Genomic DNA, 6,160 nt, shown 5'->3' on the forward strand with positions numbered 1-6,160 from the left:
ACGAACTGGAATGCACCGAGCGACGTTGAATAATTGAGGGTCAAGAGAGGGAAGACTGGACGCTGATGTTTCTCATGGATGTCTAATGGATCACTGCAGTACTTCTTATAGCTCCAGAGTACAATGCATCCCACAAACAACAATCTGAATCTATGACTCAGCTATTGTGTACGTGTGTGTGTGTGTGTGTGTGTGTGTGTACGCCACTGAAAGCAGAGATGGTGATAAGATAATATTGAGCTGTCAGGAATCAGCAGGCAGTCGTTTTTATTTTATGGACTGCATGTATTGTAATGGATTATTCTCACAGTTAGTTCCCAGCCAGTCTCCAACTATTGTAGCGTCAGTCCTCAGAGTCTGCCTCTGTTTCTTTAGTGAATCAGAGTAGTTTACAGATAATCTTAATGGAGATATTAGGCAAGAAAAAAATTAAGAAAGTGAACTGCTTCGGTCTTTTCTCAAGCAAGAGCTAGCTAATATGGCTAATGGCTAACAATTGAATGGATTGCCATCAAACTTTGCAACTATAAATCGGAATAATTTTGGTGTTCCATTGATTTTTTCACTTTGTGCCATCATCCAGGGGCGCCCCCAGAAATTTTTCATGGGGGGGCCAGAAGGGGCTACTGAAAATCCTGGGGTGGCCACCAAAAGGAGGGGCCCAGGGAGGGGTCGGGGGATGGGTGTTGATAGACAGTCAAAAGCTATTGGCTGGCTATGCATTTCTTATTCCTTAATTTCAATATTGATTTACTGTAAATAAATCATATCTAAATATCAGATACTAGTATATTCTGCACTCGCGAGAGGGGTGCTAGTAGGGTGGCCAACAATTGTATCCGGGGGGTCATGGCCCCCTCTTGGGGGCACCACTGCCTCCATCAGGTCAGAATTTCAGTTTGTCTGATTTGATTTGCGACATGACTTTGATAAACGTCAACTCTGCGACCTGTGTACCATACATTTCTCTGACTTACCGAGTTATCGGTCCAAATTGAGGGGCCGTTTACATCTTTATGCTTATTTCAACACCACATGAACGCACAGGGAGCATAGACTGGTGTAGCTTGTAGTCCTAAAACCCAGAAATCAGTCAGCATTGTTGCACATCTGGTTCCCTCGTCTCAAAGTCAATGGGTTTTTTCAATTGGTTTTCGGTTAAATTCCTGAAATAAAGTCTGTGGTTACCACAGACTAAAGATATTTACATAATTTGTTCTTCGACATAAAATACATCATTAAATGTCCCACAATTTAATTATAAAGCGCTTACGTATCTTAAAAACATCGGTTGGTAACAAGTGGCTAACAAAGCACCATTGTGTCTAGTACAGAACAGTTGATGTGGCTGCAGACTCTTGGTGTTGTTTTTACAAAAAGCAGATTTCTGGAGCAGGCTAATTTCTGGGTTACAGTTCAGCCATGTTGGATATCTTTGACCTTTTCTCTGCAGACAGCTGGTCTGGGCCACAATTCTCCACTCGAGCATGGGGTGAGAATAATTCAGCTCCATCTATCTCTTTTTAGGCAAACTGCTGACAGAACTTTTGTGGAAGACAGTTCAATTGTAGACTTCCAATTCGAAGTTTCTTTTTTTTTTTCCATTAAAGGAGAAGGCTGTCAATACTCTATTCTGTTTGGTCTTTGTCAACAATTCCCCTGAAAGCACCAAAAACAATGAGTATGTCTCTCGATAGATTCGGCACTCAGCCCAAACCCATTTCTTCTAACCGAAGATGAAAATCTTTAAAATTGGGTTATTAAAATATATACGTTCATGGAAAGTGATTTCCTGATAGAGCTGGGCGCAGTGGTTTTTTAACAAACACTACTCAAACAGGAGTTAAGGCCATATTTTCAGCTGGTGCTCTGCTTTACGCCCAGCCCAGTTCCAAGCAGTGACAGACTGGGACTAAAGCCGGCCCTGGCATTTGCAACAGACCGGTGTAGGCACATATTACAGCAGCTTCTCCAGTGGAAACCACCAAAATGTCAACTTTTCATGAGCTAAGGAAAACAGCCATGTTTTCAGCCTCGTGGCGATGCATTTTTCAGATGATTCTCAATCGTTTGTTTGGCCTAAGAAATAGCAGAGTTGCAGCTAAGTGGTTTTCACTGGACAGTTATGAAAACAGCACCGCACCAGCCACAGTATGTAATAATAATAATAATAATAATAATAATAATAATAATAATAATGATAATAGATACATAGATGAATGTGTCTACTTGATGCTGTGAAGGAGTTTGCTCTTCTCCTCGACCTAATCAATGACCTCATCCCCTCATTCTCCATCGCCATCAGCACGAGGGCCTCCACACTGATAAACTTCAATGTGGAAAATCTTCTTTCTTTGAGAGAGTCAACCAAAACATGTCGGCCAGGACTACTGAGTGATACGAGCGAACAAGTTCAGCTGCTGTAGGAAATAGCTGCACATTTCCAGCACGGTTCCTTTGAGGCTGAACCGAAAGGAGCCTCCTCTGAAGGCGCCACACTCACCCCTGCTGCTCCACTCCTGTCTCAGTTTTCTCCGTTTTTCTCATCCTCGTGTCAATAAAGCCGTTAGCTTAACACATTTTTCGCCCTCAGCCGAAAGAGTTTTTTTTTTCCGTTTTTGTTTTTTTCCCACTTGTTTCTCTCTTTTAGCCTGGCGAGTCCGGGCAAGTCATGATCGTCGCGACGCTAGCTGAATTTAATTTCTGCCTCTGTTGACCTTTCCACTCATCCAGGGGATGATAGAAGAATCCTCCCAAGATCCCCTCAATGTTCAGAGAAAACGTTCATTTAACGGTACATTTGAGATGTTTTCAAAAGCTTTGGGCCGTATGTATGAACAAAATAACTTACTGAATCAAGATCATTAAAGAAAAAAAATTATGTTTTGACCCAGCCTTCCTGAGCGTAGATTTCTATAGGAGAACTCAAGGATGGATAATTATACATGGTGTTTGCAGTTGTTGGTGTCCCGTCAACAGTTTTACAGATGTCTTGCAATACTGCGAGTGGCCACCAGGCTGGATTTGAAGCAGGGCTGAGCGCCACCCTTAGGGAACTGTATCCTGAGCAGCCCAAGCGGCCCATAGTCGGGCGGTCCTTCTGACGTTTGCCCAAATTCAAAATGGCAAATCCCTCATGGGTCGCCAGGAGAACATGTTTGCAGTTAGCGTTTCTGCAAACCACAGATACGTCCAAACGCACAAGTCATAGGCTACATACCATATTCAATTTGTACAAAATGTGTCGTATTAAAGTCACATCACATGGATTATGGTTCTATTTGATCCATACCTTATAGAGGAGTAGTCTGATTATTTCCACACGTTTACCTTTTGTCATCCATCTTGTGCCAGCTTCTGCTCCACATGATGGATGTGCCTCTCCTGCACCTCCATCTCCTCTGGAGTCTGATGGGAGACACAAGAATGCAAGGGAGCACAGGGTAAGACCAACAACACAGGGCGAGCAGTGCTAATGGGCTTGTGACAGGGGGATTTGCCTCAAATCTGCCCTCGTCTTACCTTATATTTTTCAAAAGTGCTCTTGAGAGGTATAATCTTACCACGGTGATGTATGGTTTAAATATCGCCTATACTTGCAGCTTTACAGACTCACACGAAGCCGGGGAACAGACAGTCTGACTTCAGTAGTGAGTGATCTGTATTCCACGCTTATCACTCTACAGCTCTCATTCCCTTTTTCATAATATTTCATCATTGTCTTTTCCACCTCGGGGTACAGCCTCAGGGAGCTATAAGCTGTATCTACTGCTCTTGAATCAGTTTTAAAGTCTGGAAATAGAGGACTTTTGTAGCTGCAAATGGAGCTTCTTTTCTTTGATATATTTGGAGTTATAGCCATAGAAAGCAGAAACGATCTTTGGCTAAAACTCCCGGAGGCACACCTAAACTTTCATGGCAGATGTTCAATTGCTTTTTCCTCCCACACCCCGATATAACTTGTCCCGCGTTTGGCCTCTGGCTCTCCGGTCCCTGTTTCCTCCATGTGGTCCCACGTAGCTCCACACAGCACAGCCATAACACCGCAGGGGGCTAAAGAGTTCATTTCTTGCGTGTCGTGATGGGTGTACTGTGAGAGTTAACACTGCCAGCGAAGATGATCCAGAGTTATGTTATCACAAACAACTTGCAGTTTTTGGAGGAACACCAAGAACATTTTTAACAAAAGAGGGAAAAAAAAACAGAACTGAAATGAATCCCAGAAAATAACTTTGCCGCTGAAAACACTGAAGCTTGATCCACAATTGGTCTGGACCATATTGAAATGAAACCTAGAAACACATCAAGCCATATGTTTGGGCAACAAGTGATCAGTGTATGAGAGTTAAATTTAGTATTATCATAGTGCTAATATGGTGTAAAAATGGTCTGAACATCAAGAAGTCAAATTTAAGGTATATACTTCCATTCTTGCAGTGGTTTTGTATTCATTTATGATCCGTGTGCATGTTTTTTATCCATGACTGGTTGATACACACTTGGCTGTATTCATTGGCACCCAAACAGAGACAAAACAAACAGAGAAAATTGTAAGAAAGGCTATTTTCCTGAACATTTTGGCCGGAATTGAAAGGTTCAGCCACTTTGATCTTTTGTCAAGTAAATAAATATCTTATATTCTGTCTCCTTTTCCTCAAACCATTCATTACATAACAATCTAAATCCACAACAGAAAATGACTTGTGGTGCCACGGCATAGCAATAGTAGGCAGTAGTTTTTTATTGGTCGTGATGCTTTTGCAAATAAATGACATTCAGTGCTTTCTTTCCCGATGAAGACTTCTTGGAATATCTAGTTTCTTTCTCACAACGTACCTGAACTCACCGTTAACTGTTCACCTGAGCAACTTACGGTGTTGTTTATGGCATCATTGTAATCCTTGACCATTAAAACAAAGGGGTAGACATCACCTTCTCTGTGTTATCATGTTCAGTTCAGCAGATATGATGCAAAATGTACCTTGTAACCTTGTAAATACATAATTCAGTTATGGTGGAAAGTAAAATAGCTGCCACAAGGGATCCATATCTGAAAATGTTCAGACTCCCAAACTGTGCAACTGCACCAAATATTCCAGATTTTAACAAAAAGTGAGCGATTTTTTCACACATCAACTGGACCAGAACTGGATGCATCATCTCCGGAGGGTGTTTGAACAATATCAGCAATATGTTGGATTAACTGCAAGCTTTTCTTCTGCTATTACAGATATTTGTTTTCAGTGCTTCCAACACTGATACGTGCATGATGAATAATCTCCTCTCTTTCCAAGCTGCAGGACCTGACACGCCCAATGACACATCGGATGAAGGAATACCAGCTTTTTTTTGGGTTCCTGGTTGGTGACATGGTTTAATTTAAGGTAAAACCTCAGTAACACTTACTTTAAATAAATCTTTTGCTGTTTTACTTTCATTCATTTGTTATGAGGCTTGCACATAGTTCCTGTCACCCTTCTGATCGAATCATTACCCTCATACGAGCTGTCATATCTGTCAGCTTCTGCATTCTCTAACATTATTTTCCAGGCGAAGCTAAATTCTACATATTCATATAAGCCACTGTAAATCTTTACTGCAACTCTTCGCATCAAATAAATCTTCATTTTCAAATAGTCTTGGTTATTCTGAAAAGAAAAATGTGCAATCCATTTGTATTTGGAGCCAAGGCGGCGCTTTGAGGGGCTTATAAATGGAAGTAGCACAAACATGCAGGTTTTGGCCCGGGACAGAAAGGGGTTTTGAACCGACGCTGCTGCTTCCAACAGTCTGTCAGATCCGTGACCAAACAAATAAAGACGTATTTCCATTTTCCAAATGCCCTTGTTGGACCAGTGTAGCTGTTTTCTTGTTAGCCAAGCGAGCAATTACTAACTGTCTGAGGCTGATGTGCTCTGAATACAGTCATCTTTACCGTCTTTTTGAGTTTGCTAGATTAACTACAGTGTTGTTCTTTCTTCTGATGTAGAAATATTTGGGGATTTGATGTGTTTCCCAGCAGGAGGGACAATCGGACTAATGTGACAGCCACACTGTCCCGTTTCCTTGTCACTGTAATAATTCATTTTTACAATATCATCTAATTCTGTCCACATTTTTAATACCTGTCATTGAATCTTTTATCCCGCTCCAACATTTA

This window comes from Pagrus major, chromosome 17 (genome assembly GCF_040436345.1).
Source record: "Pagrus major chromosome 17, Pma_NU_1.0".
Classification (NCBI taxonomy): Eukaryota; Metazoa; Chordata; class Actinopteri; order Spariformes; family Sparidae; genus Pagrus; species Pagrus major.